This window comes from Mustela lutreola, chromosome 6, assembly GCF_030435805.1.
Source record: "Mustela lutreola isolate mMusLut2 chromosome 6, mMusLut2.pri, whole genome shotgun sequence".
Lineage (NCBI taxonomy): Eukaryota > Metazoa > Chordata > Mammalia > Carnivora > Mustelidae > Mustela > Mustela lutreola.
In genome coordinates, this window is record NC_081295.1 from 94571068 (window position 1) to 94587401 (window position 16334).

Consider the following 16334-nt stretch of genomic DNA (forward strand, 5'->3'; position numbering starts at 1 on the left):
TCTCCCTCAAAAAGAAAAACAATAAAGAATAGTATTGCCAGTTTTGTTGGTCTTTATTAGTTATTTTTCATTAACATCAGCATATATTTATTGCAAAGTATGATGAAAATTCTGTTATTTGGAGTTTTCCAAATAAGGGAAACAATGTAAATAATAAAATGAAAGCCATTAAAAGTTCTAGATCCATGTGACTTTTACTGAACCTTTATGAGTCTATTTTTCCCTGGAACTATGACATGATCATTTCTGCCTCAAAGGTTTATTGGGATAATTTGAAATGATTTTTTACGAAGTATGTTACAGAGGCACAGAGTGGATTTTTTTTTTTTTTAATTGGAAGCTTCTGTTCTACTCCGCCACGATGTAAACTAGATGGATAAGATTAAAAGAAGGGCGCAGTACTTCTTCTCCCTCTGTTTTTGAATACGCCAGCTCATTCTTTTGGGGAAGGTAACAGCTTATGTTTGCATTATATTCAAATAGAACTGCTACCATCTTAAAGATTCTGCCTCCCTGACTACTGGAGAGTACTTTGCCCAAATTGAGTTCCTGACTTAGAGACTGAGATTTTAAAAATTGGAAAGAAAAAAAATTTTTTTTTTTTTTTTGAAACAGAAAGCACTGGTCTCAGCATGGGAGCGCTTTCAGTTAATAGTCTGTCATCTGGAAAAACCTGTGATTTGGAAGAACAGATCTCTAAATAGAGCATTAAGAGACGGAAACAATCCTGAAGGGTTTAAAACAGATTACAGTCATTCCTAAATCACAGCTATCCATCCACTGCTTGGTTTCTTAAGCATAAACTCCCTCTTAAATTTTTTGGGTTTCTGATGTCACAACTGGAAGTCCTGGTAAAATCAAAAAACCAGAGTCCAGAAGACATCAAGTCCCATGTACTCTAGATGAAAATACGCCACATACACAGCTGTAGGCTTTTTAGAAATCCACTGGAGGATTTGAATTATAGAAAAGGAATAAGACACCAGTATGAAGTAATATAGAAAAAAAATGTGGCAAGTCATTTAAGTTACAAATGTAGTTTGAAAATTTCTACATGCTTCTTACTGCACTTGATAAATACCAGGCATAAATTAAGCCTTCCAGGCACAGGATGGTGAAGTTTTGGATTACAGAATTTTATTTTTTATTATTATTGATGTGGGAAATAAAGGCAGAAGGAAATATAGATAAAATTAAATGTCCTTACAACCCGCACCCCACTGACAAATCCTTGAGGTGGTCAGAGTGTAATGTTCAGCCAGGAAGCTCCTGACTGACCTAATGTTAATGCTTTGCTAGAGGGAAAAACAGCCTTGGTTTGAAGGCTTGACAAACTGCAGGGCCCTCAGTATCCTGTGAGTCTTCTTTAGCATGTGAAAATCTTTCTGAACTCTCCCTTATCTTTACTTCCCCCACCGCAAAGCACAGAAAATCAGCGGCTCCTCACAGTCCCAGGGCAGCAGCTCTTTCTTGTCTCTGTGCTTTAGTAAAAACCCTTTTTGTACAAACACAGCTTTAATGAAGAGACTTTCTTGGTGGTTGACTATAGAACCTCACCAACATTCCAAAACTATGTCATTGTTTTTTGGATTATAGAATTTTGGCATTTGAAGGGACATTGCAGAGGTTGAACAATCCAATCTCTGTGCAGATGGTTTTATATGAAAATAGAATTTACAGGTTTAGTCTTATTCTAGGAAATAAAAGCAAATAGCACTTGAACTCGAATCTATTCAGCTTTATTACTTGCCAGTTAAGATTTAGAGAGTAGACTGGGCCTTGGTGTTAAAATTTGTTTCTGACTACTAAACATTATTGCTTTCATTTTGCCACTAAAACTTTTCGTTGTGAATATGCCTGTATATAAGGAAAATAAATTTAGAAATAGGTATCAGTATTTTTTGTATAGAGCCAATAATCTTTTCTATCACAGAAGGTGTTGTGGTTTTCATTTTGCAGCTATTGGGTGGTATTCTTCTCCTGTTGGGTTGCAAGTGTTTTTTATTAGCTGCATTTCAGTTCCTAAAAAATTGTGTGAATAAAGTTATTAAAAGTAAAACTCATTTTTAAAAAGTGTCCTGAGTAACTTAATCCTTCAGTGAAGAAAATTACTTCCTTTAACATTTCATTATTTCTCAAACAGTAATTGAACAGAATGCAAATACAATCCGATATGACAGAGCAATGACATTTTTACTTCTCATCTCCCTTGAAATGGACTAAAAACAAATAAGATGAAAAATAGATTTAATAGATTAAGGAAGAGATGTAAAATGAAAGCATCACTCTGCAATAAGGAAACAACCACAATTTATAATAATAATAAAAAAAATAACCTCCCAAATGCTTTGAGGTTTGGAACAAAATGAGGGACAGCCTGAAGACCGACAGGAGCCTCCCTAGACCCTTGTCAAATGTAGATTCCTCTGAAATGTTTATCTGATCATCTTGGGCCCAAATCCTGTACAGCAGAATGGCAGGGGACGTGGAACTAAAAGAGAAGCCACACTAACTGTAACTATTAATTTGAAGGCTGAAAACCAAGGGGAGGGAGACCTGCTCTTAGGACAGAAAACAGCTCTGATGAGAGGGTGTTTAGGTAACAGATGGAATTAAAGCTGCAGTTCCTCCCTCTGCTCCTCCCCAGCTAGTCAGCAAGTAACTGACAGGCGTTCAAAGGTGAGTAATCAGACACAGGACACACAAGGACCTTCTAAGATGGCTTGTGCTATATATATATTTTTTAATACTTTATTTATTTATTTGACAGAGATCACAAGTAGGCAGAGAGGCAGGTAGAGAAAGAGGAGGAAGCAGGCTCCCTGCTGAGCAGAGAGCCTGATGCGGGACTCGATCCCTGGACCCTGAGATCATGACCTGAGCCAAAGGCAGCGGCTTAACCCACTGAGCCACCTGGCTTGTGCTATATTAAGATGCGTAAAACATCCTAAAACAAAGGCTTGATCCTGCAAATAGAAGCCTCTGTCACCCAGGCGCCCCTACGTGGTCAGTTTAATTACCCTAAGGGTAACAGGAAATGTATCTTTACTCAAAATAGACGTCAATGTCAAATACTGAGCTAGTGTTTGCATTGTGCTTACCATGTTCCAAGCACTCTTGCAAGTAACATTTGTCTGTCATCTATCCTGTATCTCAGAAATTTTATTTAATAGGCACTATTGTTATCCTGCACAGATGAAGAAACAGGTTTGAGAGGTTAAGCAACTTGACCAAAGCTGCTGGGCTAGAAGAGATGTAGCTAAAGCCAGACATGTTTTGAAGTCTGTGTTCTTGACGGTATGCTAGCCCTACATAGATAATATGCGGGAAAGAAGAAGCCTGAATTGGGGAATTCTTCTGTTCGTCCAGTCTTTGTAATCCTTTACATTACCAAGCGTTTTCATCAGTGCAGGAGTTAGACTAGATAATTTACAAAAGTCTATTTTCATGGACTCTCATAGTCTGTTTAGATTTCTTTGTGTGTTGTGGTCACACATAAAATTTTAAAGAACATTCTCTGTTTCTTAGTGTACATCTTTGCAATCGTAAGTGGATTTCATGCCTTTTTCAGGCAAGGAGGGAAAGAAAAGCCTTGCTTGGCTCCCATAAAGAAATGACCGCTAGATGGCAGTCAAAGCTCAGCTGCTTCTGCGTAAACCACAAAGACTTGTAGAAGGGGCAAATAAAATCCTTGGGCTCCGGCCCTTTGAATTCCCGCAGAAGTGGGATACAAGCACCACCCTTTCCTAGCCCAGCCATTTCTGCTGGATTCCGCATGATAGAATGAAAAGAACTGAGGCCTTGGAATCCGAGAGTTCGGTCTTTGAAAACTAGCTCTAAAAAATTAGTAGCTGTGTGAATATGCAAATCATTCAACTTGTCTCTTCCCTGATATCTGAGGAGATTTTTAAAAAAATTACGCCTATAGCTTAAAGCCTTTCCCTCTTCTCATACTCAGAGAGAGAAAGGAGGGCCCTGAGCACTTTGTATTTATTTTTTCCCTGAGCATCCCTGAGCAAATGATCATGTCACAACCAAAACCATCTTTCACAGCAGCAACCAAACCATCTTTCTCCTGCTTGTAGAGACCATGAAGAAGATTCCTCTGAACCCCGGGTTGCTGTACGGGTTCTTCAGCTCTTCTAACACGTATCTGCAGTTGTCTGTCCTTGCTTTTCTGGGAGCTGCTTGTTTCTCCATTTTGTCCTGCTGTGTATTCTGTATGAACCTGGCCAAAGAGAACAAATCTCCATGGGCACTGAAGAAAAACTCAACAAAATCGCGAGTTTGTGCTCTGGGCTGCTTATGGAGCTTCTGATAAAGCATCTCTTATTTTGCCACTTCTGCCTTCTCCCCAGGAGCCTAGTGTACTAGTGTAGAGTTGAAGTCTGGCATGACAGCCCAGAGCAGGCAGTCGCTGGAGAGTCCATGGTGCTATGACTATATCTGAAAAAGCAAATCTATTTTCAGTTCAAACTAAGCCTAAAATGACTTTCTCTCCAAAGAGAAAAAGGAATTAAAGTATCTGTATCATGGTGATGACAGGACTACAGGGTCGCAGAAGCAGGGAAGAATAGTATTGCAGAGAGGGCAGGGTCATCAGAGTGTGTAGAGGTGGTACCCATGGTGTGGAAGGATGGAGTGAGATATCAGACAGCTCTTTCCATAACTGGCAGACCGCAGTCAGCCATCTGTAGGGCACTTCAGGGAGGAGAACGATTCCCTGAGTATCAGTTGATAAGCGCTCAAGACTTAGACATTATTTTGAGCAAGTGACAGAACTAGAGATTCTTCATAGTGATAGAGGTCCTGGAGTGTGACAAAAGCATCGTGGCACATGAAAGTATTCAGATGTAGAAGGAACCATTTTCTTAATCTGATGAAGTATATCACCTATCCCACGGTAGCAGTGAAGGAAATGAAGAATGAAAGAAAATAATGTATATATTAGGGGCGTCTGGGTGCTTCTTCCTCTGTCTCTGCCCCTACCCCCAAACTTGTGCTCTCTCTCTCCCCTAAATAAATAAATAAATAATCATTCAAGACTTAATACACAGAGGGCACCTGGGTGGCTCAGTGGGCTAAACCTCTGCCTTCAGCTTGGGTCATGATCCCAGGTTCCTGGGATCAAGCCCCACATCGGGCTCTTTGCTCAGCAGGGAGCCTGCTTCTCTGTGATCTCCGTCTGTCAAATAAATAAAATCTTTAAAAAAGATAATGTATATTTTAGTCCATTGCATATGTCAATATATGTGTAATGTAAAAATGCTTTGTGCTTACTTGATTCTATCTTGATCTAAAGCCCTTATTCCCACTGATGGCAGGAAAAAAAAGACAAAATTTATCATTCAAAGGCAACAATTTTAGATGGCTTGCATTATATGTATATAAAGTAGCAATTAAAGTTCTTAAGCTGTTTCCTCCCCTCAAAGTTCTTTGTTCTTAGTGTGGTATCTGTGTGCAGGGAAATTAGATTCATCTTGGTAGTAGGAGGAGGTGAACCTCAGGTCATCGCACTGTCCTTTGAGTCTTCATTGGTCCCCATGGCAATATCTTCATGGATCCCATGTCCACTGAGGTGCTGTACATCCTGACGAGATTCTCATGGCATCACATTGATAGCACACTTGGTTCCTCCCCAAATGTCCCAGAACAGGTCTGATTGCAGCACTGCCTCATCTCATGCTGATTTTTCCAACAGTTCTTGAAGCTTCCCCCAACTAAGGCATCCACAGATTTCTGGGTAAAGTTATGCCCAGGCAGGGGAAGAGAGAGGTTCTCGACGCTGAGCTCACTACACGCTTATTTCCTTTGCTTTTACTATTTATTGTCTTCGTTCAACATTAAGCCAGGCCGGGCACCCCATGAGACCCCTGGGGTTAGTTTGAAATTCCCCATGACATGTGGGGGGAAACGGGGCTTTCATCCTTCATTCTTGGGTCCCAAGGGTAGCTGTGTGCTCCTGAGCCCCTTGCTTCCCTCCGCCCTTTGCTTCCCAGGCAAGTATAGATTTAAGAAGGTTCGTGTATCTCATGTCTTGCCTTGCTCTCAGGCCCCTCCTGTCCCAGAAGGAGAAGGGCTCTGTATTCCTTTCCCATTGCTTCAGTGATCACCACAAACTCGCAGCATAAAAACAAAGTAGTATCTTACACGCTGGAGATCAGAAGTCTCACTGTATTAAATCAAGGTGTCAGCAGGGCCAAGTTCATTTTTGGAGGTTCTGGGGGAGCATTTTTTCCTTGCTTTTCTACAGTTTGTACAGCCTGCCTGTGCTTCTTGACTCCCTTTCTCTGTCTTCAAAGCCAGCAGTGTTGGGGTCCGTCCTCACATTGGCTCCCCCGACCCTCGTGTGCTGTCGCATCTGTCTGTGACCCCGACGTCTCCATCTCCTCCTCCCACTTTGAAGAGCCCTTGGGATGCCACTGCGCTCATCCTGAGAATCCTGGCTAACCTCCCCGTCTCAAGGTTCTAACAGGTTCTAACTTCCCACATCGGCAAAATCCTGTTTGCCGCCTCTGGGAAGATATCCACAGGCTCCAGAGACGAGGACATCTACATGGACATCTACGATGTGGGGAAGAGAGATGATTGTGCGTCCTACTACAGGCTCTCTGCTTCCTGTCAGACGGACTGAAATGTTCCTATACCCCAGTCCCCTTCCCTCCTGTTGGGTGTAATGTCGGCAAGGCCTCAGGGGAGCAATTCAGTTCACAAGTGAGAGAAAGTGCGTTTTTAGGGGGTGTATTTTAAAAAATCATTCCCAGTTTGAGCAGTGATGTATTCATGGGATTCTGTCAGAGTTGAGACTTCAGGGTGTCCTACAATTCCTTTGTCATCTGCATGATCCTCTGAGGTTTAAAAAAAAAAAAAAAAACGGAACAGAGAACGCTTTGCTTATTATTTCATGTATAATAAATAGCTGGCCTGGCCGACTGGACACTACCTTTCTAGAGACTCCCAGGAGTCCCCCAGTAGAACCTCAGGACTGGAGTGCCCCAAACGGGAAGTTCGAGATAAGGGAACATTTTCACAGTGTTATCTCTTTCAAAACTGTTTTGTTGTTTTTGCATTTTCTTTCAGACACTTTTTATTCTTTTTTTTTAACTTTATTATATGGCGTTTCCGCTGCTGGCACTGCAGGTACATGGGGGGCGGCCTGCAGATGGAGAGGCAGAGGCCCCGGGGCTGGCAGGGGCGCCTTTGCACTCCTGCACTGCAGGCTGCCTGGGAGTCACGGGCTCAGCCTGGGCCTTGGATTGCTTCCCGCGGAGCTACGTCTTTCTAGGCGCTTCTCCCTCCTGCCCCTTCCATCCCTAGAGTGCAGTCAGAGGCGGCAGGGCTTCCTGTAGACTCTGTGATCTCTGGTGCCACCAGCTTTGCAGGTGCGGGCTGAGCCTTTCGGAGATAACTTCCTAGTTATCTGTTGCTCCCCTAGCCCTTCCAACAGATGTGGAAACCTCTCATTTCCTAGATTAAAACCCTCCACACTTGGTATACAAAGAGTTGCTTCTGTTTTCTGAACTAAATCCTGACTGAATGTTTTTGTTTTGCACTCTTTTTTATTTAGAAAATGTTGCATTGTAAAAACTTGGAAAATAGGAGTCTAAAAAATTTCCCACAAACACAGTAACTGGAAAAGAGACAACAATTACGAATATTAAAAAAATTAAGTATATATCCATGTGGCATAGATACATATGGGATATTCTATCACTTGATATTTTATTAATATTTTTTACATCATTAAACATTCTCAAAACATGAATTTACATTTACAATATTATATTACATGTAATATTCCATCATATAAACCCTAACATATGTTTAACAAATTTAATTGTTGGATTGTTAGACATTTACATAAATTTCTGTTTTTCATTTATTACAAGGCTGTGACAAATCTTCTTTTACATGAATTTACATGAATATTTAGATACATCTCTTATCCTTAAGATAAAGACCTAAAAGTGGCACATCCAGCTGAGTTAATGGTTTGAAGATATTTAATGCTTTAAATACATGTAGCCAGAGCCAGAGTATAAATTGTACCAATTTATACTCCCTACTTCTCTCTTCACAAGGCTTACATCAGTCTGCATGGGCTCCAAGTAAGCTGAGCCTCCGTTCCTGGTTTACCCTGGGTGATAAATCTATGGTAGCCATAGCAATAGATGACACTAATACAAATCCATTAATACCCACCCATGGTGAGGCAGAAAGAAGAAAGTGAGACTAGAGAAGACCTAATGAGAGGAACGCCTGGGTGGCTCAGTCAGTTAAGTGTCTGCCTTTGGCTCAGGTCATGATCTGGGGTCCTGGGATTGAGAACCATGTGGAGCCCTTCACGGGGTCCTTGCATGCAGGGTTCCCTGCTCAGGAGGGAGTCAGCTTCTCCCTCACCCTTTGCTCTTCCCCACTGGTCATGCTCTCTTTCTCTTACTTAAATAAATAAAACCTTAAAAAAAAAAAGACCTAATGAGAGAATAATAGAGAGAAGTAAGCTAATGCTCTGCTCTACTCACCCCTCCTTCTGACCCTCGTGCATTGTTCCACATGAGGCTCTTCCATCTCAGGAGAGCTTTTCTCTTATGAGGATGAATTCTTCATCGTGAGACAGTGAATTCCTAAGGCTAACAGTCTGCTAGAAAACTTTCTGTTCTTCTAGACCCTTGTGAAGACAGATTAGATTCACAAGCTTTGATGCCTGATATTTAGAGCACATCCCAGTGTGATCTGTATTTGCTTTTCTAGTTTTTCCTTCTGTTTCACTCATGCCCCACAAGGCACATATGCTCTGAGCTATATAACGCCAGTAAAGTGACGGGAGAATTAGTGATAGTAATGGTAGTAGGAATGGTAGTAAAGATAGCTAATGCTCATAAGGCCTTAGAATGTGCCAGGTACCCTTGGAAGACATTTTAAATGGATTAACTCTGACAGTCCTTTAAGGAGGGTAATATCAAATCCCGTATTTGTCTGCATGTAAACACACACACACCCCAAAACCACAGTACAGTGTAATTTTTTCTTATAATGTCATAAAGCAGGAGGCAGTCAGCCCAGCACTTGTGTAAATTGCTCAAAGAAGGTATTGAGAACCACAACTTCCTCCATTTCTGTTCTGCCATCCTTAGCTTATGGTTTTCATTCTTGATTTTACAGAAAAGGTATTGCATCTGAATCCCAGATAGATGCTGAGAATGCCTTCTTTCCTATGCCTGCAGAATCTGCTCCCCTGACTTCCCTTTCTTTTAATGGGAAAAAATAGGACCTTTTCCAAAAGCCTCCCCCAGTGACTTCAATTAACATCTCATTGACCAGAGCTTGGTCACATCCCCAGCTCTAGTTGCGAGGGTCTCTTGGAATGCATGCATTTTAACGGAGCCCATCGCAACTCTGAAAAAGATCAGACAGAACTTGTTAAAAAAGGAAAACAGAGTATAAATATTGGATGAACAAGCAGCTGTCGGCCACGTCCCCATCTACAGATGAGCAAACTGAGGAAAGGAGAGATTATAACTGGCCGGGTTTTCATAGCTGGTGGGTGATGGATTAGGCATAAATGTGCCTTTTAGAGAACCAAACTCTGGTGCAGTGGTTTGAGGATCCCTCCACAGTTATTTTGGTTCAGAAGAATGCACACATGCACAAACCTGATTTTCCTATAGGTTTAAGGGTTTGATGTGTCTTTACAGCCTGTTTTAATAATTACTATTTGAGGACCCCCTAGACACCTCTATGACACTAAATTGAATTAATAAGAACTAAAACTCTCTCTTACAAAAAGTTTTGCAAGACAGGATCTACAGACAATGCAAGGAGGAAAATCTAGGTTACATGTCAGTATTTTTACTCACTACTGAGGAATTTGTTTCTACTCTTGGACTAGGAGATAGGAATCAAGATCTGGTTTCTAACCTGGCCTTGTTTTCCCCATCTCGGGGAGCTTAAGTAGATTTTATTACATCATTGGATCTTCCTTCAAATGAAAAATTAGAAAACTTGAATTTGAAGGGCTATTCAAACTCTCCCATTATATGCGTTTAAAAAGTGGTATGTTTAGCATTACCCCTTCTTGCCCTTATAGCCACCTGTACTAACTGTTGGTTGTGACCCTTCTTTAGAGTCAATCTTGTTTAATCTGAGGGAGGACTTCCATAGTCAACAAGTCAGCAATGTTTTCCCACGAGTCCAGCAGCTCCTGAGAAGTTAAGGACGTGGGTGCTTCTGGAAGACGTCCCTTGAGACCCGGACCCGTAGGATCCCAGGCAAGGACAGCCATCACGCTGAATGAAGGCATTGGGAGGTGCATCTGGAAGTGAACCAGGACTGGAGCTGCCAGTAAATATTAACACAGGAAATCAGCCGAAAGGACCAGTCCTTTAAAAAGGAAAACAAGGAAGTGGCTTGAGGTGAATTGATGAATATAATGAAAAGGAAACACGTCCCTGCTGGGACTCATTCGCCATCCCAATTCCTTCCAGCAACCAGACTCTTCAAGTTACAGGCAGCAATGGCTGATTTTCTGGTAGATGATAAGGCTGGAAGAGAAGGATAAGAGGATCTCCGGGTGATCCAATTTAGCGTACAAACCTCTTTAGTGATTAAAATGGGAAACGAGGTTCTCAAACACATAAACGGTGGAGTTGAAGAAACGTGAGGGGGTGGGCAAAGAAGAGGGAATGAAATTAAAATTGATGGCGCATTGTAAAACTTGACATAAGCTTTCCTGATGGCTGAGAATTCAAACCAACGTTCTTTCCTGTGTTAAACAATATTGGAACTGAACATTCTTTCCTGTCCCACTGTGAAGTAACACACACACAAATAAGCAAAAATAGCTTAGGTGCTTGCTCTTCAGGAAATATTTACCCCTGGAAAATAAGTTCTGTTCCACAGAGAACAGCTTATTATCGACCACAGCAGTTTGTTCATCAAGACGTGCTGGAGACCTGTGCTGGGTTGTTCCCATCCCGTGGAGTCTTCGTGTTGTAGACCGGCCAATCCCAACCAATTCTCCGATTTTCAAGACCTGAAAACTCTACGAATATCCTCCCCTGACTTCTGTCTTCAGAAACCAGCTAAGTCTGCCAAGGTGGTGTTCTCTTACTACATACAACACATCTAACGGACTCAACTTTGTTTGATCAGTAAATTGTTTGGGTTGTCATTTGGGCCATTGACCTGTCAAGAGTGAACTGTTGTTCTTATGTATGAAACACAAGTTGTATTGTGTCAGAAATGAGGTTAGTATATCATACCAGATGGCCTTTAAATGTTGTGTATTGGGTTAAATGTCAAGATTTCTTTGGCTTCTTCCAAGAAGGTCTTAGTAATCCTTGACTTTTGTTCACCCTTGGAAATCTGAAGAGCTCACAGAAACTGTATTTCCCGTGTTAGTCCTGTGGCAACTCTCACCCTCCTCCCTTCTTCTTTCTGCTCCACCCCCAGAAGGCAGAAGAAGGTGACCGGAGATGATAGAATTTGAACCAGTGTTTTTTCGAGAATGAGTAATTGTGGATATTCAATGCATTAACAACCAAACATTTACTGTGTGTGTACAGCTCTGATTTTCCTGTGGAAGTGGGAGATAAGCAGACAACCACCAAATAAATAAATATGTAAATAATTATAGCTTGGAATAAATGAACTGAGTGGAAACAAATGGTACCACAATTCAGGCTGATGGAGAAGGAGGGCAGATGGATGGGGGTCCCTATTTAGAGAGAATGGTCAAAGAAGATTTTCCTGAGAGATATCCTGGAGCTAAGACCCGAGAGAGGAGTAAGGCGGGACTGAGGTAAAGCAGGAGAGGGTCCTAAGGACACAAGGTTTAAGGAGGCTGTCACTCTCGGTCAAATGCAGGTTTGTTACTTCCCTGAGTGGGAATCTTCTTAAGGTTTTCTCCCAGGTGCTTCTCTTTCTTCATCCTAGTCTACTTGGCATGCTAGAGAGGAGAAATAGCCAGTCCCATGAAGAATGGTGTGTGTGTGTGTGTGTGTGTGTGTGTGTTGAAGAAGACAGTGGGACAAGTGAGCGCAGCAAAGGAGACATGAATATTGGTCTTAGGCAGAAGAAACAGGGTATGCAATGGCTGGAGTGAAAGCAGCTTAGTATGTTTCTGGAACTTTTCTATCTCTGGGTCCTTATGTCTAGATCAGAGAGGACTGGAGGAAGAGAGGCCCACAATGGGATTGGAGAAACAGACATATCCCAGGCCAGCCAGGCCTTGCAGGGTGCATGAGGAGCATGAACTTTATTCTAAGTGCAATGAAAGTAAGTTTAAATCAGTGGTTTGAAGAGAGCAAATGATATGATCGAATATATGCTTGAGGAGACTTTTGAAAGAGAGATTTGAAGGGCAAGAGAAATATCAGGGAGATGACGTGAAATTGTTTGTATTAGTGTAGCCAAGGGGAAAAGATGTCCTGGACTGGCTGGAGATAGAAAGAAATGGACGGATTTGAGATATATTTTGAGGAAAAAATGATAGGACTTGCTGACACACAAATGTGGAGCTGAGTAGAAACATGGCCACAGATCAAGTCTATGGAAGTGGATGAGCTACTCCAGGAAGGACAGAGGTAGGGTGGGTGGGGAAGAGAAAGTGAGTCAAGGGATGAGGAGAGAGGACTTGGGAAACTTACAAGTCAGTAGAGAAGAGACCAGAGAGGAAATAGCAAGGTGAGGAACACATAGATTTAAGTAAGGGATATTTCAGCAACCCAAATGTCCGTTGGTAGATGAACAGATAAACATGTGGTATATATACACAATGGAATATTACTCAGCCCTAAAAAGGAACAACATTCTGACAGAAGCTACAACATGGATAACCCATGAGGATATTATGCTGAGTGAAGTAAGCCAGTCACAAAAAGACAAATAATGTTTGATTCCACAATATGTGAGATATCCAGAGAACCAAACTCATAGAAACAGAGAGTAGAAGGGTGGTTACCAGCGGCTGGGGAGAGGGAGAAATGGGGTGTTAAGTTTTAGTTTTGCAAGATGAAAAATTTCTAGAGATCTATTGCACAAAAATGTGAATATACTTAACACTATTGAATGTTAAAAATGGTTAAGATCATAAATTTTATTTATTCATTTATTTTTTAAGATTATGTTTATTTGTCAGAGAGAGAGAGAGAGACAGAGAGAGCACAAGCAGGGGGAGTGGCAGGCAGAGGGAGAAGGAGGCTTCTCGCTGAGCAAGGAGCTAGATGCAGGGCTTGATCCCAGGACCCCGGATCATGGCCTGAGCCGAAGGCAGACACTTAACCAACTGAGCCACTCATGCATCCCTAAATTTTATATATATTTGTATTTACCAAAATAGTAAGTTTTAAAAGGTGTTTCAAAAAAGGGAGAAGTGGTCAACTGAGTTAAGTGCTGCCAGGAGATCAAGTGCGAAGAGAACAGAGTTGATTGGTTGATTTATTAAGATGGAGAACATCGGTGACCTTTCTACATTGGCTGCAGTGGTGTGAGGAGAAAACTGAAGTGGGGGGAGACCAAAAGGTTAGGAAATGGAGACCTTCTCAGAAGAGGGTTAGCTGGGAAGGAAGACCTAGGTCAGAGTCAGTAGGAACACAGGGAACAAAGCAGGGTTGTTGTTTTATTTTAGGATGATACTTGAACATATTTGAGCATTAATGGGATTACCCATTATGGAAGAAAAGATTGATAAGGCAGGAAATGGGAAATCTAAAGGAATGTCATCCTTGAAAAAGCCTGAGGAGAAGGGATAGAACTCCTGGGAAAGGACATGTTTTGACAGGACAGACACTTCCTCTAACATAGCAAGAGGGAAGGAGGAGAAGGTGGGAACGTGTGTGGGGTGGAGGTGAGAAGCGGATAGAGTTCTCATCTGATGGCTTCTATTTTCTCTGTAAAATGTGAAGTAAGGATGGTAACATGAGGGGTGGGGAGAAGTTACAACAGTGGTTTGAAGAGAGCAAATGTCATTAGTAATCCAGGACTGTGGATAAAAGGACCTTGCCAGTGAATCACAGCAGGATTAACCACACTGCATGGAGGGGCTTTGGAATTCTATATTTATTATTTTAAAGTAAAACTACCATTTTTATATTTTATCTATTATGAGATGCACCTCTGGAATTGAGATATATTCTCGTATTGTTCTGTGGGATTGTATAAGGTTTCGGGACATGAGAGACTCCATTTTGAAGCTCCATTTTCCTTTCGCACCAATGAGCTCTTAAGCTGGGCAACGACAGAAATCATTTCAAAAGCAGTTGCTCATGAACTTTCAACAAAGCAACTGGCATTCTGATCAAATGACAACAGTGAAGTTAATTAATACATTCCAGGGACAGTTTTGTTTGATAGCACCAATAAATTAATCAATGAGGTGGTAATCGAAAGTAGCTCAACTGGTCAGCACCAAATTAGCAACTTTTTTTTCCCTCTTTTCTTCTTTGTGTAACTTGTGGAACTACCCTATCCCTCTTTTTCAGAAAAACCTCAGGGTTTTCCCTATACAAGTGAGACACTTTTCTGGTAACTCTGGAAACTGTGCTCTTCCAAATGTAATTCTGAGACTCCAAATAAATATTTTATTCTTTGTCGGTTTTGCCTCCTTTTCTTGGCTGCCAGTCTCAGAGTCTTATATCATTGTTTAGAGATTAATTGTCTGCTTTTTTTTTTTTTCATAATGGGCCATAAAACAAGGGGAATCTTATATTCAATGGGGTCTTTGAGTCAGTGACATATGGCACCTTTATTCCTGCAGGTCCATCGGTTTGTGTGCCCACATGGAGAAGGCATTTCTTTCCGGGTTGGGTTACAAAGACAAGATGAGTAGGTAACAGCTCAACCATAGCTGTCAATCCCAAAGAAGCCAAATGAGCCCACTCAGGGAATAATGTCACTGCAACAAGACTGTGAGCCCTGCTTCCTGAGGGGCTCTGCTCTTCAATACTAGAAGTATTTAATCTGAAGTTTGGTCTACAAGTCTAATTTCTAAGTTATTTTTCCAGGTAAGACTTTACCATTTTACCATTCTCTTGTAAACTGAACTAGCCTAAAACAACAGTCCAGGACCGCCCGGGTGGCTTGGTAGGTTGAGCGTCTAACTCTTGATTTAAGCTCAGTTCAGGATCTCAGGGTTGTGGGATCAAGCCCTGCGTCTGGCTCCAGCTCAGAGTGGAGTCTGCTTCTCTCCTTCTCCCTCTCCCTCTGCTTCTACCACCTGCTCTCTCTCTCTTTCTCTCTCGTTCTCTAAAATAAATAAATAAATATAATTTTAAAATACACACACACGCACACACACACACACACACACACACACAACAGCAGTCTAGACTTCTTTTACCAAGGTGTCCAATATAGGATGTTCGGCAATTGTATCCTAAGTGGAAGGTCGTTATCCAAGAGAGGTCCAGAAAACATACGTCACTATTCATTAAATATTTGTTAATTATCTGCTGTATCTCAAGCAGTCTGTTTGGGGGGAAATAAAAATAAATAAAATCTGGGTTTCTGATCTAAAGGAGCTCACAGTCTGCTGTAAGAGACAGAAAAGAGACAGAGTTGTTACTGGAGATATTCATTCATGCAATCACTTGGGTAACTTGGGTAACAGATTTTTGATCTCCTACCAAGTGGCAGGCACAATTCTAGCTTCTAGAAATATAGCAGTGATAAAACTGACAAGGTTCTTGCCCCCAAGGTCCTTAGCTTCTAGTGGGGGAAGACAATAACCCAATAGTGTTCTAATAAGCACGATAATTTTGAGTAGTGGTATATATTAGAAAAATAAATGGTACTTAAGATAGGGGTTAGGAGTATCAACTAAATTACTTTGGTTGTGAGTAATAGAAAACCTAACAATGGCATAAGGAGACTTAATTATTTTAAAAAGCCAGATGTTATTGATTTCAGTAATTTAGTGGCATCATTAAGGACAAAGGCTTTTTCTATCCATTTTTTCCTCCATATTGGAATTTCCCTCAGCCTTATGGTTGCAAGATGGCTGCCATAGCTGCAGACATTACATCTTCTTATGGTTCCGAAAGGCAGAGGAAGAAAGAGGTGGGGAAAAGGAGAGAAGATAACTTCCTCTCCCTCCCTAATTGTTCTTCCTAGAACTCTGTCATCTCCCAGTGGACTTTCCCTTAAAATTCACTGAACACAGTCACCTGGCCACATTTAATTCAGTGACCAGAAAAGAAGACCTGTATTGCCACAACCTGTTCAAAATAGTTATGAATCATCAAATGTAAATTTGGGACAAGACAGAAGACAGAATGACCTTGGGTGGGAAATAATGACTGCCAGAATAGGGAATATTTCTCTGAGGAGATGACGTG